General features: G+C 42.7%; 1 long non-coding RNA gene across 2 annotated transcripts; it reads left to right on the forward strand.

Annotated features, from left to right (window-relative positions):
* Positions 1–10,815: 10,815 nt before the first annotated feature.
* LOC132354140 (uncharacterized) lies at positions 10,816–25,188 on the forward strand. 2 transcript variants are annotated; one of them, XR_009499184.1, is made up of 3 exons: positions 10,816–10,990; positions 24,780–24,869; positions 25,006–25,188. It is a non-coding gene; the product is annotated as an uncharacterized LOC132354140 (long non-coding RNA). The 2 variants fall into 2 exon arrangements; XR_009499185.1 differs by having other exon boundaries at positions 25,026–25,188.
* Positions 25,189–26,844: the final 1,656 nt, after the last annotated feature.

Below are 26,844 nucleotides of genomic sequence, written 5' to 3' on the forward strand. Positions count from 1 at the left end.
AGGTGGGGTTTATTCATATCCATGTAACCTAGAAAAACTAAGACACAGTTTTAAGATACAATGTGATATAAATTTGAGAGCCTGGGAAGTGACAGAATAGATGAACACTAATAATACATTATTTGGCTGTTTGAGTTGAATGGCATCTATAACAATCCATGTTAGACTCACACAACTTACAATTTTGAAAATGTATATTCATAATTTGCATTTAGCTATTCACTCCATGGTGTATCCTAGATTATTTCTGTGGCTATAATAAAAATACAGTGAAATTTCAGATTCTCACACCCTAATACCTGCCTCCCCATTCATGGATATACACGATATGATTATAGTTTTGCCTGCCTGCCTTTTTGTGTGTGGAGGCCAAAATTAGACCCGTGGATTACACCTTTACGTGAAGTGAAAATAGAAATATAGTAAGGATACGAAAAATAGAAGAAAAGAGAAGAAATTTCAGAAGTAAAGATAAATATAGCAGCCAATTTTTGTAAGTGGAGCACTCAGGGAAATAATTTGAAAGGATTGGTGTTCATGAGTTTCCTTTTAAGAATGAACATACACAATGAGAATTTTTTGGATAGCTCATATATTCACCCTGTAACACGTTTCGTTAGTTTGAACTTGTGCTAACTCTGCTGGAACAGGACAGAGCCCCACTCAAGTTTTGGATGTCAGAGGACTAATGATTCCATACACTAAAGTGTTTGCATATGAATGTTTGTTACATAATGAGCCTTTCTGGGGAGAGCAGGGTAGACTTCCCAAGTTGTTCCAAAAATGGCTACAGAGAGCAGAGAACGCTTGATGGGCTTGTGTTATGGTGGATACAGGACCAGGCTGGGGTGAAGATACTTTATTGTGGTGTGAACCTACAACTGCTGCCAAGGTTGGGAGCACTCAGGCTTTATCTAATCAGCCTGTCCTGCCCAGTTGGGCAGAATCGGAAGAGGTTTTAGTGAGGCTTAAAGGTGTCAGTAGTCAGACATCAAAAATGGAAACAGACTCTTTTGTATAAAACTGAACGTTTACACTTGAAACTCCTGAATTCTTGGTTGGGAAAAGACCACAATTTTCATAATGTGATAACGTACTTGCTACATTCCTTCTCCTGATGCACACGTAGATCCCATTGCACAATATGATTATTGAAAATGGTTGTGAAATCCTATTTACATAAATTGCCTAAGATATTTTCATACTTGTTTCATGAAAATTAATATGTGGAAGTGTGTATGAGACAGTACATAATGATTCAATAATTTTTCATAATAGCCATTTTGGAAAGGCTATAAAAATCTATTTGAAGTTACAGTAATAAGCAATATGTTTCATAGTTTCTATACCGTAGTAACATTCCATTTTGTTAGTCATATTTATCGTCTTTTTAAAATACTGTTTAGCCCAATTTGTATATTTAATTTGTATTTCCTTTTTATTGATTCAGTGAAAAATCTGGAGGATGCATAAATCAAGTTATTTTCAGTTTTGTGTGGTATGAAAATGTACATAGAGCAATGACAGGTACAAAGCATGTGTTATATAAACACAAAGAAAGAGGCCTCTCACGTTTTTAATTTAGGTTGAGAGAATTGAAATGATACAGGATAATGAACTAAAGTCTCAGAATGTGGAAGCAGGAGACTTGTTGCTAATGTGCAGGTGCATCACTGGAATGTTTGGAAACTTGATATGTTAATTTTAACTTACAGTGTATCTCTCCAGTTCCTCCCCAAATTGCCGTTATTCCTGTCATCGTCTTTTCCTTCCATTAGTACAATGGAAACTGGAACTCATATCCCCAACACCTTGTAGGCCGTGGGTAGTATAATAGAGCAGATCTCTTTTCTGAGTTTGATATGGAGATATTAGATTATGTTTGTTTTGTTGAGATATAATTTGCATACGATAGAATTCACACTTTTTAAATGCACAGTATGGTAGGACTTGTATATTTACAATGTCCAACCACAGTATTTTCATCATTTATCACTCCCCTTTAAAAATAACAAAAACAAACCTGCACACTTTAGCAGTTATTCCATATTCCATCCCCAGCCACAAGGAAACATTAAGTTATCTTCTGTCTGCATGAATGTGGCTCTTTGGGGCATTTCATATAAATTAAGTCATATAACGTGGCCTTGTTTCTCTCTTCTTTCAGTTAGTTTACTGTCTACAAGGGTCATCCATATTGTAACATTTATCAGTGCCTCATAACTTTTTATTGCTGAGTAGTAATATCCACAGTTTGATTACCCAGTCATCACTCGTTGGAGAGATTCTTTACACATTTTGGCTATTAAGAAAAATGCTTCTATGGACACCATTTACAAGAAGTCTTTGTGGATATGTGTTTTCCCTTCTCTCAGGTATATTTGTGTAAGAGGAAGTTCTGATTGTGATATTGTGATTTATGACATATAGATTTGGTCATTCAGATGAGTAATGCATTACTTCCGCTCACACCCTATTTGGCAAAAGTGTTCTCAAGGCCTTGCCTAGCTGCACAGTGGCTGAGAAATAAGGGGAACACATAGCTCTTGATGTGGAGCTATTAAAAGAGCGAAGAAAGTCATTATGTTGGTGTAATTACCATGCAACTGTATGTGGAAATTAAAATGAATAAAAGTGAAAAATATAATTGAGAAGTATAATGTAAGAATTATTTCATGTCTTTCAGAACAAACATAACTTTAAAATAACATTTTAAGTTCACCCTCAATTGAGTATGTTTGCCATTTCCAGGGAAATCCTGTTGACATCTCTGCTGCTTCATGGGAAATATTTATTGTAGCTTTCCCAATTCTGAACATCACTGAGTTATAACAGTTATATTTCCATTAAGTTATAGTCCAATATTAAAATACATTTAGAGGTGACATTAGACTATTTCCCAAGTACAAGCCTTTTGTATGTCTCTGTCAGGGAGGATGGCATGGATGAATAACATCTCAAAATGGATTTTTTAATTTCCTACCCTGATACTAGAATCAGAATATCTGTATTAAAACTTGAAGAATTATTATTTTTTTAATTTATTTTATTTTTTAATTTATTGTCGGCTGTGTTGGGTCTTCTTTGTTGTGCGCGGGCTTTCTCTAGTTGTGCTGAGCAGGGTCTACTCTTCATTGCGGTGCACGGGCTTCTCATTGCGGTGGCTTCTCGTTGCAGAGCACAGGCTCTAGGTGCTCGGGCTTCAGTAGTTGTGGCACACGGGCTCAGTAGTTGTGGTTCGCGGGCTCTAGAGCGCAGACTCAGTAGTTGTGGCGCACGGGCTTAGTTGCTCCGCGGCATGTGGGATCTTCCCGGACAAGGGCTCGAACCTGTGTCCCCTGCATTGGCAGGCAGGTTCTTAACCACTGTGCCACCAGGGAAGTCCCTGAAGAATTAGTTTGTTTAGATTGAGATGAAGCTGAAAGGAAATAAATCTGTAATTTAGACAACACTAAGTCCTCTAATAACTTTTGCCTCATTTGGAACGCCTCATAGATTGGCCATGAATTGCATGGAATATTATACTCTCAGGCTTTAGAACAAAGTCAGTTGCTATATCTCTTGCCACAATTATCCTTGGCTACCTTGTCATTTAATATCATTAATAAGGGGTATTTTACTTTGATCTGCAAAATGTTTTCTTGAACATCTTTTTCCTTTACCTTCCTCTGTTTTTGAGGTGTGAATATGAAATTCCAAAATTCCAATCCCTTATTAATTATGGTGGCCATTTAACACAACTAGCTAATAATATTTGGGGGGAAAAATGTCTGGGATTATTGTTTCCATGAAAACAGGACGAAATCTAATAATGAAAAGGGTTTTAGCCTCAGCCTTCACCCTTCTTCGTCATCCCTCAGCCAGGCTGCTATTAGGACACCGAAGACTTAAGTGTTCATGGCAGTAGAAGGGACAGAGGACTCATCACGCCTCACACGGCACCCTCTGGACTTCCTGTTAGGCAAGAATGATAAACCTACTTGTTTCATTCACTGTTTTCTAGGCAGTCGGTCACTTACAAAAACAAAAACACAAACCTGTTCTACGTGACAAATAAGATTATTATTTTGTATTGGGAGTAGAATGGAGCATTGGAGAGGGAATCTTGAAATTAATATTTGGCGGATTGGAAAAATTCCATGAAAACATTACTTCCCTGATGAGTTAGATCTGTTTAGCACATGTTGCCTAAAATTCACAATGTGTGAACAAAACGCAGCGTGACCATTTACGACATGCTTAGTACACTATGTTGGAAAGTTAATTCTATCAGTAAGAGATGATTCTGGGACTTCCCTGGCAGTCCAGTGGTTAAGACTCCGCGCTTCAAATGCAGGGGCTGCGGGTTTGATCCGTGCTTGGGGAACTAGCATCCCACATGCTGTGCAGCACAGCCAAAAAAAAATTTTTTTTAATTTTTTAAATAAAATAATAATGTGACAGAAAGAGAGTATCATCCCCTTTGGAAAAAAAGAAAAGAAATGATTCTAATTACTGATGACATAGCAGGAAACAAAATCAATGCCCTAGCTTCCAGTAGCTTATATTCCATAAGGGTAATTCAGCAATAAGGTACGATGTTTTAAAGTACAGTGAAGGTGTACATGTACAATGATAGAGTGACAGCGTGTCCTAATATAAACAGTGTGTTCAGGAAATGCCCAGATGAGAAGGAGAAAGAAATTATTGGATTGAGAGAAGAGGAGGTCATTGGTGACTCTGGAAAAGAAAGTATCAGTGGATGGTGGATGTGAAAGCTTGATTGGGTGGGGTTCACGGGAGAACTAGAGGCAAGAATTGAAGACAAAAAGCATAAGCAAGTTTGTAGTATATTATGCTCTGAAATGGAGCATAGAAAAAAAGGTACTTAGTAGTGGGGAAAATATAATAGTTAATTAAGAATGCTTTGTTTTAAAGATGGTAGAGTGCATAAAAAGGTTTTGGCGCGCGCGTGTGTGTGTGTGTGTGTGTGTGTGTGTGTTGGTCTTTGTGTGTAAGTTAGGCAACACCACCATTTGTGTATGCTGATGAAAATAAGCCCCTAAAAGTCAAATACATGGGCTTCCCTGGTGGCGCAGTGGTTAAGAATCCGCCTGCCAATGCAGGGGACACAGGTTCGAGCCCTGGTCCGGGAAGATCCCACATGCCGCGGAGCAACTAAGCCCGTGCGCCACAACTACTGAGCCTGTGCTCTAGAGCCCGTGAGCCACAACTACTGAAGCCCGTGTGCCACAACTACTGAAGCCCACGCGCCTAGAGCCTGTGCTCTGCAACAAGAGAAGCCACCACAATGAGAAGCCTGCACCCCGCAACAAAGAGTAGCCCCCGCTCACTGCAACTAGAGAAAGCCCGCGTGCAGCAGCGAAGACCCATTGCAGCCAAAAATTAAATAAATGAATAAATAAATAAATTTTTTAAAAAATCAAATACATGATGCAGTGGAGGAAGGATGGCACGCCGTCCTGACACAGAGTGAAGTTGGCAACAAGGGCACAATCGCAGGGTCAGCCGCAGCCAGGAGCAGGGACAGACTTCACAGTCGGTACTGAGGAGAGAACACAGGCCCTGAGGCAGATGGGTGAGCCAGTTAGAGGAGGTCTCTTCCCTTCGCTCCAGGGGCTCCATGAAGAAGAAGCAGGGTCTCTGAGAGGAAAGATGGGAGCGGATGAACTGGGCTGATGAGGGCCTGTAAAGGAAAGGTAGGGAGCAGACACAGGGAATGTGAGGGAGCAGAGCCGGGAACCTGAAGTGAGACCGGTCAGTCTGGGGGTGTGCTTTTCCCCAGCGGTGATGAGCCCCACGGGGACAGCAGAGGCGGCACAGCTGGGTGTGATGGGGATGTCAGGGAGGGCAAGGACGTGGAGGGTCACAGGAGAATGAGTGCACACCCGTCCTTTGCTTTGCGGCATCTGACTTGCACGGCTGTAAGTGACAGGGTGTGCTTGTCTCCATGACGGAAAAGCCACCTGGATAAGGCAGGGGAGTGTATTCCACCGGCTTATCATTTTACCCCTGATGCAGACAAGACAAGCCCGGACTACAGTACGTACTCCGTATGTAGTCAGCAAATTAATGAGAAGAACACAGAGTGAAACTCGTACACCCTGCGGCATGGTCTTCACTTTGGGGGACGGATGTGTGCAGGGGTCCTTTGCCCTGGAAAGAGTGAGGAAGGAGCTGACCAGGAACAGCAGAGGTGGGTCTAGCCAAGGGTCCTCCATCCAGACAAAGCCCCTTACCCTCAACAAGTGCAAAGGGCAAGTGTAAGTTCAACCGGGACCGCAGTGAGCTCGACCAAGGGGTAGGTGCCTAAGGCTGAGCAAGACCCAGTTCGGAAATAAAAGAGCCTAAAATCAGCAGAAAAAGGAGAGGCCTCCCGGCTGCCTAGACCCCTCGATGGACAAAAGTTCTTTGTTGTTTGCAGTGACATTGGCTTAAATATTCACAGCCTCAAATGCTGACTTGATTGGGTTTGTTGGGATTGTGTAAACCAACAGTAGAAAGTAGAACAGCAGGAAGCTGATGTCTGAACCGAACAGTAGAGGGGAGGCTGGAAGACTTGAAGGAGGAAATGTAGGCAAGGGGCAGACAAACCACTTTGTTCCTCAAGTCTCCTACTTGTGAAAGTATCACCATTACTATTCTAGAGAAGACAATGGAAAAATGTGCATAGAACCAATGTGTGTTTGTCAGAAAGACAAGCTTCTTTCCTAAATGGGCCCTCATTAGCTTCCTGCATTCTATTCTACTAATTGCTGAACACCATTAAATATTGTTGAGGGTGGAAATGAAGTTATCAGACCTCAGGTAATCTAGTTTTACTTTCTCTAGTGCTCATATTAAAGAGAATATACCTGCCTACTAAATATCCATAGAAATAATGCAAAATCGATTATTCTTTAGGTCAAAAGAATCCCAGTGTTATCTGGAGACTATATATTTTACAAGCTTCGTTATCCACACCTGAACATTCAGAAATATAAAGCAAAGAGCTAAAGTGCCTTCCAATTTTAAAATAAAAAATAAACTTTCCAGGTACTTTCAGAATGAATGTATAGTGAATTTGAAATTACATTATATTTAGATATTATTGATATGTATATGATGAAGTGAACAAGTTTACCTCAAGTGTGGAATAGAATAACAATTATATAAAAAATGCAATTTGATTAAAGTTCATATTTTAAAGGCAAGACAAGAAAAACTTTTTCTCTACCCTTTGTCTTCCCTTCTCTCTAGTGTGCATTGTGCTTGCACATTATGCATTAACTAGACCTCCCCAATGGCAGAAACACCTGCTCCACATTAAAGATCGACTTTTATTCTTCTGGTGCTAGCTACGTAACTCCTTAAAAGATAACATTCCTTTCTCAATCCTGTAAGGGGTCATGGTGACTCACCACCTGCGTTATACATGCAGACATCTTTAGTGAACTTTATGTACAATGTCAATCTGTTATTTCCCTTAAAGATAACAGTTGGTTCAAAAAATAGGCAGAAGATCGAAAGAGACATTTCTTCAAAGAAGACATACAGATGTCCAATAGGCACATGAAAAGATGCTCAATATCGCTAATCATTAGAGAAATGCAAATCAAAACTACAATGAGGTATCACCTCACACTTGTCAGAATGGCCATCATCAAAAAGTCTACATATAATAAATGAGGGAGAGGGTGTGGAGAAAATGGAACCCTCCTACACCGTTAGTGGGAATATAAGTTGCAGCAGCCACTATGGAGAGAACAGTATGGAAGTTACTTAAAAAATTCAAAATAGAGTTACCATAGGATCCTGCATTTCTGCTCCTGGGCACATAGCTGAAGAAAACTCTAATTCAAAAAGATACACGCACCCTAATGTTCATAGCAGCAGAATTTACAATAGCCAAGACATGGAAGCAACCTGAGTGTCTGTCGACAGATGAATAGATTAAGAAACTGTGGTATATATACACAATGGTATATTACTCAGCCATAAAAAAGAATGAAATAGTGCCATTTGCAGCAACATGGATAGACCTAGAGATTATCATGTTAAGTGAAGTAAGTCAGCCACAGAAAGACACATATCATATGATATCACTTATATGTGGAATCTAAAAAAACATATAAATGAACTTATTTACAAAACAAATAGACTCACAGACATAGAAAACAAACTTATGGTTACCAAAGGGGAAAGTGGGGGTGGGGGGAATAAATTAGGAGTTTGGGATTAATACATACACACTACTATATGTAATATAGATAAACAACAAGGACCTACTGCATAGCACAAGGAAGTATATTCAATATCTTGTAATAACCTATAATGAAAAAGAATCTGAAAAAATATATATTATATATATACTTTAGGATATATATAATATATAAATATTATAATATGTTATGTGTGTGTGTATACCTGAATCACTTTGCTGTACACCTGAAACTAACAACATTGTAAATTAACTATACTTCAATTTTTAAAAATGGTTTAAAAAAAAGATAACAATTGGTGCAGAACAGACTGGGTCTGACAACTTTGGGAGATAATGGGTCGCACCTAGTGGAAGTTAACTTAAATACTTAGGACCTTATTAATGATAATAGCTATACTACTTGTATTCTGCCTATTTTACAAGATTATTGTTTCTTGCATTACCAAATGGGTGACCGAGCCTCCAATAAAAATAATAGTGACCATGTGACTTGAAACAGTGGACCAAATATAGTCCTATAAGATCAATGATTGTAATAGTGTAACTCTAGATATGGGAAGAAGCAACAAGAGGGAACCCGGACCGTAACAGACTAGTAAGATAGGCGGTCCAGAGGCTTTTGTCTACTGTTAACAGGGCTTAGTCCAGTTACAGCACATCGAGTAGCCCATCCACGAAATCCTCACCTGACCTGGGAATGAGCATTCTTAGCACCGTGGGACAAATTGGTCTCGAAATGCCTCCCAAAACTTGGTTGAAGTTAAGACCGAAAGGGAGGGGGTTGTAAAATAGAGAATGTTGCTCACCAACCAATTCTACAAGAAACAAGACATTAGCCACCGCAGTCACTGAACTACAGCCACCCTGACAGGAATTCAGGGCGAAGATCAGGATGAGGCACTCTCTTCTCTGCTCTGGGAAAACTGGCAGAACTGGCCCACACATAGATATTTTTAGGAGACAATTTTATGAACCCAGTTTCTTGCATCTTCCCATAGTTAAAAAGGCACTAAAACCATTAACTAAGACAGCTGTTCCTCACCAACAGCAGTAACCTTCTTCCAATACGTGTGCTTGTATTGCACTGTGTCTCTTCCCCAAAATCACATATATACTGGCCTCCACCCTTACCTCTTCCGAACGGTCCTCAGAGCTCTCTGAGGGACTGTCTCCCGGGTTATGATCCTCAGATTGGCTTAAATAAAATATTCCATTTCTTCCTTAGATTGACTATTGATTTCTTTTTTTTTTTTTTTTGTCGACAAATTTATACAGTTCATAAAAAACTTTTGCTCTTTTTTAAAGCAAAGATTAGGGACCTAAATTGTCACTGCTTAGGCCCTCCACTCCTCACATCCAGGTCTTGTCCCCATCAGAGTCTCTGGAACTGAACACAGTTGAATTTGGCCTCCTGGGTGAATGGAGACTAGAAACAAAATGCTGTTCACAGCGTTTTAGTATTAAAGAGCCCATTCTACCCAGGGAGAGTTTTGTATTTCATATTCTAGCTTGTAATCCCTACAGAGATAACTCCAGTTGCTGTTTATTTAAACTGCTTAAATTCATTCTAACTGCAGGATATGTTCCTGGATCCAAACACCACCCCACATCAATCCCTCACTGAGATCCCAGTTCTCTCAGTTCAGGACGGGCGTTCAACCCTCTGGCAGAAAATAGGTTCTGACTTAAACCGTTTTCAGCTTGTTAAAAATAAAATATCTTAATTTCCAAAATAAGTGGCCCACACAACTGTAAGCTTTTACTGTTAAACTATTTTTTTTAAATTTATTTATTTTATTTTTATTTATTTTTGGCTGCGTTGGGTCTTTATTGCTGCAGGCGGGCTTTCTCTAGTTGCAGAGAGCGGGGACCACTCTTCATTGCTGTGGCTTCTCTTGTTGAGAAGCACGGGCTCTGGAGCGCAGGCTCAGTAGTTGTGGCGCACGGGCCTAGTTGCTCCGCGGCATGTGGGATCGTCCCAGACCAGGGCTCGAACCCGTGTCCCCTGCACTGGCAGGCAGATTCTTAACCGCTGCGCCACCAGGGAAGCCCTACTGTTAAACTATTAAAGACAATAACTTAAACTAAGCTGGAAGCAATGCTATCTCACAGGACACAAAGACTCTCAAGCATGTCTCAACTCGGAAAAGAGGTTGAGAGGGAAACTGAAACACGCGCAGACCACGCCCCTAGCCGGCACGCGCCTCTCCCCCTCGCAGTCGCTGCGCAGGCCTGGGCTCCTCACGCCCCGCCCCTTATTGGTGGTGCTCCGCTCAGGTCCCGCCCGTAGCCCGTATGCGCACGCGCAGTTTCTTTCAGACCGGGAAGCGAATAGTGCAGAGCAAAGGTCACACTGGGAGCCGTGAGTTAACATTGTTTTTCTAGCTTAAAACCTGCGCCTCGCAGTCCCCTCTCCAGACAGACACTTAAAATGAGCAGTTTCGAAGCAGGGGGAACCACCCCTCCCTCCCCATCACCGGCCCCGCCGCCCGGCGTTCCCTGCGCGGGCCTCGGCTCCCTCTTCGCCCCACCCCTCGCCAATAGCGCCCAGGCCCCGCCCCCGGAAGCCCCGCCGGAGACTCTGCGCGCGCAGCTTCTTATGGCCCGGGAAGCGGACGGTGCGGAGTGGAGGTTGTACTGCCCAGCGTGTTTCTCGTTTGTAGTGTAAATCTGTGCTGCGCGGTTCCGCTGATTCCACCCTCAGGGTCTTGGGAGTCACTACGGACCTTAACTCCCAGCAGCCGGCCCTCCGACCCAGTGAATCCAGACATCGCTGTTACAGGTCGGGTATGTTTTCCTTTGGGTTTGAAATCGTTCTGAGGCGGGTCCCGGTGCCCTTGGCTTTTCTACCTTCGGCCCAGGCAGACACCTCTATTCGTGACATTTTCCTGCTTTAAATCCTTTACTACCTCCGCCTTCCCCTATAAAGTCCTCTTGCGCGAGGTGGATTCGCGCCCCCCAGCCTCGCCCCCTCGGCCCTGGAGGGCAGCGCCGGCCGCCCCGCTCCCGGCGAGGCCGCGTCCTCTCTCCGGTCCTGGGATTCTGGAGAGCCCGCCCCTCTCCGGAGACCCCCTCCCTCCCTCTCAGCCCCTCTGTCCTCGCGTCTCCTCAGGCCGGTCCTTCTGCTTCTCTGGCCTCCCCTTCCTGGTCAGCCCTTCCACTCACGCCGCGTAGGGGGAGGTGACCTGGGCCAGCCGTGTGACACCACCTCCATTGGAAAATGGTCCCTTCCTGTCCGCGGGCATCTTATTCAGTCGCCGTCACCGTAAATATGGGGGCGAGGGGGATCAGGAGAAGCTGAGACAGAGCGACTGAGAGAAATAGAAAAACTGAGAAGGAGAAAAGAATGGGGGAGAACTGATGGGAACATGGAGGGTGGCTGAGGACTTGTAAAGAGACGGAAAATGAAAGTGCTTAAGCCTTGATTGTAGCAGGTGAATAAAACAGAGAAGTCAATTAAAAAGCCGGATCTCCGGGGATTGGAGAGCAACCTAGAGACAGGGGCTCTGGATCAGCGGTAGGGGGCGGGTGACAGCGGTGAGGCCCTTCACACACGGAATTGGGGGAGAGGATAAAAGAGTTGGAACCTCGGCCTTCAGAGCACCGTGGTGCTGGGAGAGAAAGAGGACTAGTGACTAGAAGAGCAGAGGAAGAGAGAGAGAGAGCAGGAAGGAAGCGTCCCCACGGGGTGCTAGAGAGTTGGGAGGAAGGGAGTGTAACAGGGAGAGAAGTGAAACCACACACCTCAGATTGGGACTCGAACCCACTGTCTTTTAATTAACATCGCACACCTGGTCTCAGGACTTAATGAAGCTCAGGTTCTTCACATCTCAGCGTAGAAGGAATTCAGCAAGAGGCAAAGTGAGAGGTAAGAAGTAGATTATTGAGAGACATACACACTACATAGACAGAACGTAGGCCCTCGGAAGGCGAGAGGCCCTGGGATATGCACATTCCATAGACAGAATGCAGTCCGTCTCGGAAGGTGAGAGCGGCCCCACAATATGGGGTGGTTAGTTTTTAGGGGCTGAGTAATTTCATAGTCTCATGAGTGGGGGGATTATTCCAACTGTTTCGGGGAGAGGCGGAGATTTCCAGGAATTGAGCAACTACCCATTTTTTGGCCTTGTATGGTTGGCCTCGGAACTGTCATGGCGCCTCTGGGTGTGTCATTTAGCTAATGTATTACAATGAGCGTATAACGAGGCTCAGAGTCTACTGGAAGTCGGGCCTGATCGGTTATAACCAGTTTTTGTCGTATTCTCAACAGCTGTGTCATTCTTCTAAAGGTTGCGCCCCGTCCCCTTCCGTCCTGTCTCAGAAAAGGTGTAACCGAGAGGGCAGAGAGGGAGGAGGAGTGGGGGAAGAAAGAAGCAGAAATAATGGACATTGAGGGCAGTCTGGTTGGACAGAAAGCAACAAGAGGGGAAACGGTTGCAGAGTGGGGGCAGGACAGGTGTGAGGGAAGAAATAGAGAGGAGGGGAGAAACAGCAGGAGAGCGGAGGGGAACGAGACGAGAGACAGAGAAAGAAATAGGGAGACAGAGAAACAGAATGAAATGGAAACACCTAGTAGTGCAGGTAGAGAGGGGAAACTGGATTCGGATGGGTGGTGAGTTGTTTGCATATGGATGATTAAGTTGTGATAATACTGATTTGTGTCTTTAGAATCTCATACATTTAAAATTTGTTTAAATTGGGGTTTCCCTGGTGGTCCAGTGGTTAAGACTCCGCGCTTCCACTGCAGGGGGCACAGGTTCGATCCCTGGTTGGGGAACTAAGATCCTGCATGCGGCACGGTGCGGCCAAAAAAATATATATATATTTTTTTTTTGTTTAAATTATGCAGATGAGGATGGGAATTGCAAAGCTGCTGTCTACAAGGCTTGTGCATTTTGTAATTACTTGTATGCGAAGATAACATTTGCCCACCATGTTCAGCCAGGGGGCAGTGACTTGATTCACTCAGCTGTGAGTCACCCCCTTCCCTTTTCCTGACTTGGAGCAGAGGAGGAGGGAGAGGACACCTGGGGCAAGAAATGATTGAATCTGTCACTACATGGTGCCTTTGTAAAGGAACGATTGGAAGTGTTGGGTTTTTTTGTGATGGATTTACTTTTCCTTTATCATTTCTTTACATAGCTTGGAATAAATTTTAGTATGTACAATTTGAACTTTCCTGTAAATAATTGTTAACTTCTGGAATAAGCTTTGGTGGCCTTCTGTAATCAACTCGTGTACTACTTTTCTAAATATTATATATTCTCAATTTTTTAAAACTCTGACACCAGAATTTTTAGATTTAAAAATAATTCACTGGCTTCCCTGGTGTCGCAGTTGTTGAGAATCTGCCTGCCAATGCAGGGGACATGGGTTCGATCCCCTGTCTGGGAAGAGCCCATGTGCTGCGGAGCAACTAAGCCCTGTGCGCTACAACTACTGAGCCTGCGCTCTAGAGCCCGCGTGCTGCAACTACTGAAGCCCGCGCGCCTAGAGCCCGTGCTCCGCAACAAGAGAAGCCACCGCAATGAGAAGCCCGCGCACCGCAAGGAAGAGTAGCTCCCACTCACCGCAGCTAGAGAAAGCCCGCGCGCAGCAACAAAGACCCAACACAGCCAAAAATGAATAAATAAAAATAAATAAATTTTTAAAAAGAATTTCACAAACTATTTCTTTTAAAAATGTTTCAGGTTTATTCGAGACCTGCCTGCTTTCTCCTCATTAAGGTATATATTGGAAATGTTCTTTGGTAACTAGTAAATAATTTGACTGTTTTGATAAGGACTTGGAAAGATGTCAGTGATCTTTTCTATTAACAGTTAAAACTTAGTTTAACCAGTTAGCTTAATAATAATACATTGCCTTCCCTTTTATGTGATCTGTGAAAATCGTGAGCTGTGAGGTGACATGAAGATGTTTCCCTCAGGTCCCTCTTGATTGTCACTGCAGTTGATGAAGGATGGGCTGGATTGACTTGGAATCTTCCAACAGAGCCCCTCTGTTCATGATGAAGAAGTTTGCTCAGAGCTTATTTCTAAGTTGACCCCTTGCTATGTTTTCCACAGCTATGCTTTTGCGATTCTGTATTTTTAAAGTATTTTACTGTGATTTTTCTGGAAAAGAAGAATTAAATGCTTGGTATCAGTGTGATCAGACCTTGAAAGAAGCTTCCTTTGCTCAGGAACATAAAAGATGGTCCCAGTGTTTTTTTCTTGTTTTTTTGTTTTTTTTTAATTTTATTTATTTATTTTTGGCTGTGTTGGGTCTTCGTTTCTGTGCGAGGGGTTTCTCTAGTTGCAGAGAGTGGGAGCCACTCTTCATTGCGGTGCGCGGGCCTCTCACTCTTCATCGCGGTGCGCGGACCTCTCACTCTTCATCTCACTCTTCATCGCGGTGCGCGGACCTCTCACTCTTCATCTCACTCTTCATCGCGGTGCGCGGGCCTCTCACTATCGCGGCCTCTCTTGTTGCGGAGCACAGGCTCCAGACGCGCAGGCTCAGTAATTGTGGCTCACGGGCCTAGTTGCTCCGCGGCATGTGGGATCTTCCCAGACCAGGGCTTGAACCGTGTCCCCTGCATTGGCAGGCAGATTCTCAACCACTGCACCACCAGGGAAGCCCGGTCCCAGTGTTTTAAATGGGACAGGCGTAAGCAGAAATTCTCAGTCTGATAATCCCAACATCCCTGGCATATCTGATTCTAATGTTTCCTCTGCCTCTTCCAACTGTGATTGCTGCCTTTGATGTGCCTTGTACTTCTTCTCGTGATAGACATGATGCACTGGGTAAAAGCAGTTGCTGTAAATAGGCCTTTAGTAATGTGATGGTGGGGTGTGGGGGGATGGGAAGCGTTTAGAGTTCTATGAGTGGGTCTCAGTCTTTTAGTGAGCCTATAACTCTGCGCTGTGAACTGCATATGTAATTCTCATTCTCCCTTCCTTTTGTGGGACAGCATGATTAGTATGGTCGGCAGTTGGGTGTTTCCCTCCCAGCAAGTCAGTTAGGTTCAAAACCCCAGCAGGTAAGGCTAAGGTTAAATAGTCTCACCTGTGGGCGGGCCTTTTTAAAAGGAACAGCATGCTCACGTGTATTTCGAAATAGTTTCTTTTTCTGTGTCCCCGCTGGAAGCTCCAGTCTTTGTCTCCAGTATTTACTATGAGAACTGGGTTGAGCTCCTGCAGGTGAAACCCACAGTTGCATGGAGGGGCCCACCTATGACTGGGTCCCTTGGAGTTTTTACATCGTGGACTTGTCTGCTCTGAGCCTCCAGCAATTTGTTAATTACAGTTCAGGTTTTTTTTCTTTGTTTACTCTGGGACCGGTTCTGGTGGAGTTTCAACTCATGAGTTTCCACTCCAGTAAGTTGTGATTCTTTTTGTCTGCCTCTCTGTCTCCAATTTTCGGTTCAACTGAAAACTGTTGTTGGCTCTGTGACTTTACTTTTCTTAAAGTTGTTGATTTTTTGGTTTGTTCAGCCTTGTGGTTAGAACAGAGTTGCAACTTTCAATCTCCTTTCAAGCAGATTCAAGACACATGGGAAAATTTTAATTTTTTTTTTAAAGTTTTTTTTTTTTTTTTTAAGGAATTCCTTTATTTTTATTATTTATTTATTTATTTTTGGCTGTGTTGGGTCTTCGTTTCTGTGCAAGGGCTTTCTCCAGTTGCGGCAAGCGGGGGGCCACTCTTCATCGCGGTGCGCGGGCCTCTCACTATCGTGGCCTCTCTTGTTGCGGAGCACAAGCTCCAGATGCGCAGGCTCAGTAGCTGTGGCTCACGGGCCCAGTTGCTCCGCGGCATGTGGGATCTTCCCAGACCAGGGCTCGAACCCGTGTCCCCTGCATTAGCAGGCAGATTCCCAACCACTGCGCCACCAGTTAATTTTTTTATATATCTAGGACGTTTAATAGATTACTTTGTATTTTGTCTTTAGTATGGGATATTTAGTATTTCAAAAGGTAAAGATGATAATGTGGTTTATCCTTATTATAAAGGACTGAGGTTTCTCCATTAAAAATTTATATGTGCTTTCATATAAATTTTTCAGCCTATGTGAATTATATGCTCTAAAATATTTTAAATAATATTTCATTTTACCAGACTTAAGATTTTATTCGTTAAGTATTTTCATGGACCTATTCTGAGCAGAAACTGTTACTAGTGATGGTTAAAATACAGTTTGAAGACAAATTGGCATGTCTTCGTGGAGTTTCCAGGGAGTTTTTTATTTAAATAATTTGTTTATTTGTAAAATTTCCATTTTGTCCTTCTTATAAAATTTTGTATTTCTTTAAAATTTCTACCTTTTTGATTTATTTCAAGTATGTTTCTTTGCCACACAGAGCATAGCTTTATAATAGCTGCTTTTAAAATCTTTATCTGATAATTTTATCATCTGAGTCATCCCAGAATCAATGTCTCTCAGTTGCCTTTTCCCTTGAGAATGACTCCTATCTTCCTCAGTTTTGGTATGTTAAGTGTTGTTTTATTATTATTATTTCATGGATGTTGTGAATTGTGTAGACTCTGGGTTTTGTTATAATCCTCTGAAGAATGTTGATGGTTTGTTTCTGTAGGAGATCGAGTTTATTTTGTTCAGACTGCCAGTTGTGTTTAACCTTTTGTTGCAGTGGCTCAAGTCTCAGTTGTTTTCTCAAAACCTTGGTCATGCTGATTTTGGCCTGTCTCATTTGAACCTGTGAGGTTCAGGGGTTAGGCTGAGGTTAGGCTGAGATTTTGCCAGTGGTTCAGATGTCAGCTGAGTGCTCAAAATTGTTGCTATGCTGATTTGGGTTTGTGCAAAGCACGTGTGGTTCACATGTTAGGCTGGGAGTTTTATGGGCTTCTACACAGAAACGCTGGTGCCTCTTTTCAAGCTTCCTCTCCTCTAGGATTTTCTTCCCATACTCTGGTCTAACTAACTGACTTTGTTCCATTGTTCCCTGGCCAGAAATATCCAAACTTTCTGTCAGCGCTTTAGCTGCACGTGCTACGTGCCGCTGTGCAAGTGGTGTCTACCGTTGGTGCGAAACCATGCGACTGGTCGCTTCTCCAAGTTTTGGCTCATTCCCATCACCTCTCTGCTCTTGTTTACCTCCCAGAGTCCTCAAGTAGTGTTTGTTTTCTTTTGTAATGTATCCAAATTTACTATTGTAATTAGTGAGAGGAATGGGTGCCAGGGGCTTTGATCTCATAGGCAGTATTTTATTAAATACATATTTCCCTTGACAGTGAGCCATTAAAGGAGTCGCCGCCCACATTTTGAAAAGTAGTATGTTTGTAGCATTTCTGAAGGTGTGTCTGATGAGTCCCTGAATGGTATAGGCTTCTGAACCAGTCAGTATTGGATTCAGCTCTAAACTGAACCCACATGGTAATTAATTGGCACCAATTAGGTAAGCGTGCTTTATGGCTGCCCAGCTGCTTGGCAGGAAAATAAGGTTGGGAAATCAACTTTCATCTTTGCTATTTAAAATCACCCATATCCATTATTTTTGAATTTGAGCATCTGCTATCTCTTCTGAAAATTGAACAGACACATCTGTCTTGGTAAGCTGGTAGATTTAAACAACAAAAAGGTTTCTGATAAAGTAAACATTTAAAAACAAATCCTATTGCTGCTACAGCTCTGTCAGGTACTCACATGCAACTCACTTTTAAACTGGAAAATAATTCACTCAAATTATACACACTTTTATGCTTTAGTAGCTTTTTGCTAAGAGGGTACAAAAGATAATCGTCATCTATTAGTTGAGTGCTTAATCTTTATGTGGTAACTGCCACAGTCAAATCCAAATTAATGATTAGATTTCCAAAGAAAATGTTTTTATTTTCTTGCTGATGGCAGTCAGTCTGGCATCCTGTATATGGACCCTGTTGTTAAACATTTTGAGCCAGGAAAATATTTTAAAACACACAGCAGTAGAACTTACTATTGATTGAATTATTCATATATATTCCCAAGATGAAGATGGGGAGAAAATCATGGCATCAATAAATACAGGATACAGTTCTATTTTATTAATCCTCTGAAGATCATCCTGCAAGTCTGTAATAATTTTCTTATTAATTCTCTCTCTATTTGTATGTTATATCCCTTGTGTTGGGTAAGTGGGTGTGTAATTGATTTTAATTTAATGTTATAACACCACATTGACTTCTCTATTTTTCTCATTCTGAGAACTTTATTTTTGTTATAGTTTCTTGAAGCTCATGGTCTGAAATTGAATAGTGTATAAAAGTTTTTATAATTGTTAGAATCAAAATGGCATTTGCCATTTTATAAATTACCTAGAATATAATGATGAAATAGAGAAATTGTCTTTTTTCTGTGAAAATGACACTATTTTCATAAAAGAAACTTCAAAAATAGATTTAATAGTTACATATAAAAGCAAATTGAGAATAAGATGTTTCTAACTTTTGACCTCTTAACGAATTCTTTTCTTCCAAAAATATCGCTGTTGATTATTTCATAAAGAAAATAAATAGTATTAAGAGGAAAGTATTTTCATGTAGAAAAATAACTAGGTCTCTAGGCTCCTGTATGAGGTTGCTAGGGCTGCTGTAACAAAGTTCCACAAACTGAGTCTCTTAAACAGAAATTTATTGCATTACAGTTGAGGAGACGAGAAATCAGAGATCAGGGTGTCAGCCTGGCTGGTCCCTTCTGAGATCTGTGCGGGACACTCTGTTACTTGCCTTTCTCCTAGCTTCTGGTGGTTTCCTGATGATCATTGTCATTCCTTGGCATAGATATTTTTCTGCCTAAGAAAAATCTTCATCTTCACATAGCATTTTCCCTGTGTGTGTCTCTGTGTCCAAATGTCCTTTTCTTATAAGGATACCAGTCATATTGGATTAGCATACTCACTAATGACCTCATTTAAACTTAATCATCTCTATGAAGACCTGTCTTCAATAAGGTCACATTCTGAGATACTAGGAGTTTGGACTCCAACATATCTTTTCTGAGGAGAAACAGTTCAACCCATAATAGCATCCAAAATCAGGAAATGATTGGAGCTGGAGATTTATTTATTAATCATTCCCTTGCTTTTGCATGTTTGTGTAATTTCCAAGAATATAACAACCCACTTCTGTTTGTTTCTTTCTATTCAGTTCCTACCTGTTTTAGGGAGAAGAAATACACTGATGAAAATTTAATAAAGCAAATTATTTAATTCTGTAAGGGCTTATTTCAGTATAACAATAACTCATTCATTTTCTCTTTCATTCAAATAAATATTTTTGAGTACTCTGGGAAAACAGACTTTCATTTCATTAGGAAGAATTCAAAGGGTTCTGCCCTCTTGTGGGTTGAGTGTCTCTGGACTTGTGCAAATTAAGAAGTTGTTGTCTAAGCATTAAAAAAAAAAAAGCAAGCTGGAATTTTCTGATTGTTGCACTTCTCCAAGAAAATGTTCCCTTTCATTATTGGGATTAAATAAATGGGACAGGTGATAAGGACAAACTGTGCCCACTGGCCCTTCAGGTGACCGTTTCAGAATTCAGTTCCACGTGGTCTGTTCTCTAAACTCAGACCTTCTCAGAAATGTCTCCCCTCTAGGCCTCAAGGAGATGAGATGGGATGACAGACTAGACCAGAAATTCTCAGTCTGAGCAACCCTGACCCCTGAAAGGATTGGCCAAATTGGGTGTGTGTCCGTGTGTGGCAGTTCTTGGAAAGAGTGTGCAGTTGTAATTAGAATTTTTTAAATGGGTCCCAGGCCTCCCAGAATGAAAAACAGAAGGGTTAGGATGGAGGCAGGAAGCTAGGCTCCGAGTCAGAGAGCCCGTAGTCAGTCTTCCTTCTCTGCATTAAGTGTAAACCTAAAGGGAGTTTATGTCGGTCCTGGCACTCAGACTTCCAATGGCCTCCATTTATCTTCAGGACAAAATCCCGACTCCTCACTGTGGCTGCTCAGCCCTGTGTCATCCTCAGGGCCCTGCCAGGGTCTCCAGCCTCATCCTGGGCGCTGACCCTGTTCTCACAGTTCACTCTGCCCCAGTCACATTTCTCCTTTTCTCTGTTTCCAAACACCAGCACCTTTTCTGTGTCAGATCTCATTTCTTGTTCTTACCTTTGGCCTTTAAGTCACCATGGCTCAGGCCCCTTGTCCTCCTTCAGGTCTAGGCTCAGAGAGGTCTCCCCGTCCCCTCCTGACAATCTCTGTCACGTTACCCAGGTTTTATTGCCTCTGTATCAATTGCCATCAACAGAAATGCCCTTCTCCATTGATTATTTTGAGTCTTTCCTGTTTTCCCTCCGTTGAAGTGCACACAGCGTTCCTCTTTTTCCCAGGATGACGGCAGTACATGACGTTGAGAATGTGTTTAGATGCTAGGACTGTGGGTTGGGCTGAGTAATCCTCAGAGAAAACCAAGGGACTTGAACAAGTGATGATGATGGTTTGCATATTTGTTCTGGAAATTTGAACTTAAAAAAAAAATTATTTTCCATTATGGTTTATCATAGGATATTGAGTATAGTTCCCTATGCTATACAGTAGGACCTTATTGTTTATCCATTCTGTATATAAAAGCTTACATCTGCTTACCCCACCCTCCCAGTCCATCCCTCCCCTAATCCCCTCCCCCTTGGCAACCGCAAGTCTGTTCTGTATGTCCATGAGTCTGTTTCTGTTTTTGTAGATAGGTTCATTTGTGTCATGTTTTAGATTCCACATATAAGTGATATCATATGATATTTATCTTTGTCTTTCTGATTTACTTCACTTTGTATGATAATCTCTAGTTGCATCCATGTTGCTGCAGATGGCATTATTGTGTTCTTTTTTATGGCTGTGTAATATTCCATTTGTGTGTGTGTGTATGTGTATATCTATCTATATATCTCCCATCTTCTTTATCCATTCATCTGTCGGTGGACATTTAGGTTGTTTCCATGTCTTGGCTATAGTGAATAGTGCTGCTATGAACATAGGGGTGCATGTATCTTTTTGAATTATAGTTTTGTCTGGATATATGCCCAGGGGTGGGATTGCTGGATCGTGTGGTAATTCTATTTGGAAATTTCAACTTTAATTGATCCTTACCCGCTGTGGCTGCTTAATTACTCAAAATAAGAACAAAACGATTTAGAGAACCCTAGTAAGCACTTTAGACTGGTACCCGCAGGCAGTGTGCTGAGATGTCCCCACGTGTAGTCCGCTGTGTCATTGATCCACTATAGTTCTCAGGTCTTTCAGGCTCTAAACATCCAGGGCCAGTCGCCACCTTGACAAGAGGTTTTTGCCTTCCAGCAGTTCATCTGTTTGGAGTCAAGGATACTGATTTCACTGTGTTAAAGGTAGGCAGAAAGTCAGGAATATAAGAGGGTGTGAAGGAGGCCCCTCGTAAAGAGCTAGGGTATCTTGCAATTAGCTGTGCGTGGGGAGATCAGGACACAGTGAGACCTGAGGACCCTCTCTCGGTGACTTCCTCCCTGAACTCAGTAGCCTTTGTAACTGGACTCTATATCGTCCCCAGTTGCTGGCAAGTTTTCCCAGGAGGGCCAACTTCTTGATCTTCATACAGAATACCTAGCATCCTTTGGGTGGCAGCATTCCTACTGTGATGTCTGTGCTCAGAAGCCTCTGTGCCTTTTAGCCCTATTTGCTCAGTCATGCCCGGAGGAGAGGCAGTAAAATGGGGAAAAGTGGAGGGGTCTGCAGGAGGGATATGGCAGCAAGTGTGGTCAAACAGAAGAGCCCAATGAACGCTGTGTGCTCCTGTTCCTTGTGGGATCAGTGGGTGTGTGCAATGTTGGGAAGGCATGTCTCAGTTCTGGCTGGAGCATCTGCAAGTGGGTTTATGGGCGGTTGTGGGCTGCATGGAATGGTTTGGGGTGCCCTAGTGTCAACTCAGGTTGCCTGGGACACACGTGCTGAAACAGATTTGCATGTACTAGTTTTAATTGGGTAGGCCCTGATCACACCTGAGGAGGAATGTAAGGAGTGGAATTAGGCAGAGGGAAGTAATATCATGCAATGATGGTAGAACCAAGGCCTGAGCTGAGCCCACAGGGAGCTGTGGGTGCAGGAGGACGGGTGCCTTAGTCCCGAGGGGCTGGATCTAGAGGGTGCCCCCCAGCACCCACTCCACATGCTGACTTTTGTTGGGTTTTTTGGGGGGCAAGCATCGTCATCATTGCAACCCATGGAGTAATATAGGGAAAGTCTCAGAAACCATTTTCTGGGTTACTTTTGGTATTTTTGAGTATTTTGGGTTGCAAGTGAAGAAAGTTTTAGATGCACTTTGAAAGATACAAAAGAGAAGTTGGAGTGTTTCCGTGGAAGATGTATGTTCTCATTGGGGCATGTGCATCATTGGAGACATCTTACTTTTATTATTAGATTTGGAGATGACATTGTTTGGGCTAGGGGCACTGTGAATTAAAATATAGTGTCTTGGGACTTCCCTGGTTCCAAGGCACAGTGGTTAAGAATCCACCTGCCAATGCAGGGGACACGGGTTCGAGCCCTGGTCCGGGAAGATCCCACGTGCTGCGGAGCAACTAAGCCCGTGCGCCACAACTACTGAGCCTGAGTGCCACAACTACTGAAGCCCGCTCGCCTAGAGCCTGTGCTCCACAGCAAGAGAAGCCACCGCAGTGAGAAGCCTGTGCATCGCAGTGAAGAGTAGCCCCCGCTCGCCGCAACTAGAGAAAGCCCGCGGGCAGCAACGAAGACCCAACACAGCCAAAAATAAATAAATAAATTAATTAATTAATGCTTTATATTAAAATATAGTGTCTTGGGTCTAGAGGGTCTTTAGGTGTCTTCATATGTATTACTCCAGCATGAATGCATGAGTTATTAGAGGTTGGAATGTCTTCTGGTATTTTATAGCAGGATAGGAGGGGGATATTATGGGGTATATGGAGAGTGTGTTGGACCTCATGAGAATTTGTAAGTTTGAGTCCAGAAGGTTAATTATGAGTACTAAGCTTCAAATGGCAGATTTTCGTTAGGGAGGTCTTGTTATGTATGGGTCTGTGGGCACAACTTACCAGGAGACAGAGTCCTGTGATGTAGGGAAAGATTTTTCCAAGAATCGGAGGGCAGGAACACCACAGGGATCTGCAGGCCAGAGGCTCGTCCTTCGGAAGCTGTATGAGACTTTCCTGTTGCCAGGCCAGTGCTGGCTACTCTATTATCCTCTCCCTTTCTGTCCCAAAACATGCAGACACACACCCACGCACGCATGCACGCACAATACAGAGAACAGGGAACCCTTGTGCACTGATGGTAGGAATGTAAATGGTGCGACTATTATGGAAAACAATGTGGAGGTTCCTCAATAAATTAAAAAAAGAACAGGCACACAATCTATCAAAAACTATTCTGGCGAGATAGCTAATGAAACAAAATCGATATTTTGAGGGAAATGTCTGCACTCCAGTGAGCATTACTGCATCATTCGCCATAGCCAAGATGTAGAAAGAACCAAAATGTTTGTTGACAAAAGAATGGATAAGGAAAATGTGTGTGTGTGTGTGTGTGTGTGTGTATACACACACAATGAAATGTTATTCAGCCATAAAAATGAGGGATTTTGCCATTTATTACAAAATAAATGAACCTAGAGAACATGCTAGGTGAAATAAGCCTCACAGAGAAAGACATATTATATGTGGAAACTAGAAATGTCAAATTCATAGAAACAATAGAAAGGTTGTTACCAGGAGCTGGGTGGTGGGGAAAATGGGGAGATGTTGGTCGGAGGGTACGAACTTGTAGGTATAAAATGAATAAGTTCTGGGGATCTAATACACATCATGCTGACTATAGTTATCCATGCTGTGTTTCTGTATACTTGAAATTTGCTGAGGGAGTATCACTTAAGTGTTCTCACTACTCAGACGCAAAATGGTAATTGTGAGTTGATGGAAGTGTAAATTACTTGATTGTGATAATTATTTCACAGTGTATACATCTGTCAAATAATCATGTTGTACACCTTATATGTGCACCATTTTTATTCATCAATTATACCTCGATTAAGCTGGGAAAGGAAAAGAAGGTGTGCTGGGCTTTCCTCTTGAGTGGTGCTCAACCCAGTCTTCCCATTAGATCAGTGAGGCATTTTGCATATACATGTTTTGTGTCCCCTGACCAAAGATTCCCTTAAATAACTGCGGTGAGGCCCAACCTCAATAATATTTAACATGCCCCAGGTGATTCCAATCTGTATCCATCATTGAGCATCGTGACTCCGGGTCCCCCCGTTCCTGAGGGCTGAGATCTGGGCTGAGGCTGAGGGGCTCTGCTCTGCGTGGGGATGGATCAGGGCTGGTCTGTGACCTGCAGGGGGTCGTCGGGTCCAGCTGAGGTGCCCGCTGCTGCTGTGTACGTGAGGGCCTCACCAGGAGGGGAGCGAGATCTGAAGGAAAGTGTGGGGAAGCTCCCTTGTTGGTCTCTGTGTGGGAGTTTACTGTCCTGAGCCCCTCCTGGGACAGTGGGCAGCAGGGGACTGTCTGTTCCACATGCTGAGGGCTTCCCTGTGTGTGTGGCTGTGACTCAGGAAGGGGGTGTGTCGATTCTAAGCATTAAACAGCCTGTTTTCCACTTTCAAGATCGACCTCTAAAGACTCATATTGTCTGAGGAAGGAGCCTGGAAGAGGAGGGAGAGGAAAGAAAAGGAGTCAGAAATGGCTCTTTCTCAGGTAAAGTCTTATTGTCAGTTGATTTTTCTGTCTGTCCTTCCTGAAATGCCCTTCTTTGGACTCGCTGATCTTGTCTGACTGTGAAGTATCCTGCCTGACACCTGTACAGTCACAGTCACCCGGGTCCTTCCCTCAGGGCCTGTCATCTCCACTTAGATCCCGTCTCCCCACGACCCAGTGACCTGGAACTTGTGAGGAGTCTCCACTGGGTGTAGTCCTGGGCTGGGCTTCACACCCACAGATTCAGACGTGGTGTCAGTGCTACTGGGCAGCAGGGATTGCTTAGAGCCCCATCAGGATGCACTGTCTGCTCTCTGTAAACCGGGATAAAGAAGCTGCACATGGAAGTGATGGTATTAATATGCACAGTACCTGGTAAGTGCTAGAAAAGAGACCAATAAGGAGAAATTTGCTCTGACTTTTTCTAATGCAGTTGAAGTTAAATGAGTGAGTCACTGACTTCAAAACCTTAATGACTGAGAATGGAATGGAAAGTTCAGAAACATCAGTGATAGAGGGTGTTTTATTCCATCACTGATTTTAGAAATTCTTTAAATCACTTGCATCACCTCCGTTCTTCAGAGGTTTTCTTTTCCCTGTGTTGATTGCCTCCTCTGACACAAAGAAGTTTCTGCGTTTGATGCAGGTAAGGTTCCAGCTTCATTCTTTTGCTGGTAGATACCTGGTTTCCCAGCACCATTTGTTAGACTGTCGTTTCCCCTTATTGTAGTCTTGGTACCCTTGTCAGCACATTTTAAGGGACTTCCTTGGTGGCACAGTGGTTAAGAATCCGCCTGCCAATACAGGGGACACAGGTTCGAGCCCTGGTCCAGGAAGATCCCACATGCTGCGGAGCAGATAAGCCTGTGCGCCACAACTAATGAGCCTGTGCTCTAGAGCCCGCGAGCCACAACTACTGAGCCCACGTGCCACAACTACTGAAGCCTGTGTGCCTAGAGCCCATGCTCCACAACAAGAGAAGCCACCACAATGAGAAGCCCACACACCACAACAAAGAGTAGCCCCTGCTTCGCACACCTAGAGAAAGCCCACACACAGCAACAAAGACCCAATGCAGCCATAAATAAATAAATTATATATATATATATATTTAAATATACTTTACATATATTCCAAGAATTATTTCTGAGTTAATCTGTTCCATTGGTTTAAGTATCTGTGTTTATGCCGATACCACACCATCTTTTTTTTTTTTTTTTTTTTGGTCAAGCCTCGCTGCTTGTAGGATCTTAGTTCCCCGACCAGGGATTGAACCCAGGCCCTCGGCAGTGAGAGTGAGGAGTCCTAACCACTGAACCACCAGGGAATTCCCAGTACCACACCATTCTTGATTACTTTGTACTATGTTTTGAAATCTAAAAAAGGGTGGCCTCCATCTTCTTTTTCAAGAATATTTTGGCTATTCGGGGGTCCCTTGAGATTCCCTATCAGTTTTACCATGTTTTCTTCTATCTCTGCAAAAATTGCCATTGGAATTTTGATAGGGATTTCACTGAATCTATAAAACATTTAGGATTTTCTGGGCATTTTAAGTCTTCCAATCCATGAGTATAGGATGTCTTTCTTATTTGTATCATCTTAGATTTCTTTTAGCAACATTTAGTAGTTTTCAGTGTGCAAGTCTTTCACCTCCTTGGCTAATCTGTTCCTAAGTATTTAATTCTTTTTGATGCTATAGAAATAGGATTGTTTTCTAATTTTCATTTGACTTTGTGCATTGTGTATAGAAATACAACTGATTTTTGCATGTTGATGTCATATCCTGCAACTTTTCTAAAATTGTTTTTTGATGTAGCAGTTTTCTTGTGGAATCTTTACAGTTTTATAAACCTCATTATCTACTAAAAAAGATAATTTTACTTTTTTGATTTTTGGGTTTTTTTGTCCAATTACTCTGGCTAAGGCTCTCAGTACTTTCTTGGACAGTAGTGCAGAGAGTGTGCGTCCTTGACTT

The sequence above is a fragment of the Balaenoptera ricei genome, chromosome 19 (assembly GCF_028023285.1).
Source record: "Balaenoptera ricei isolate mBalRic1 chromosome 19, mBalRic1.hap2, whole genome shotgun sequence".
NCBI lineage: Eukaryota > Metazoa > Chordata > Mammalia > Artiodactyla > Balaenopteridae > Balaenoptera > Balaenoptera ricei.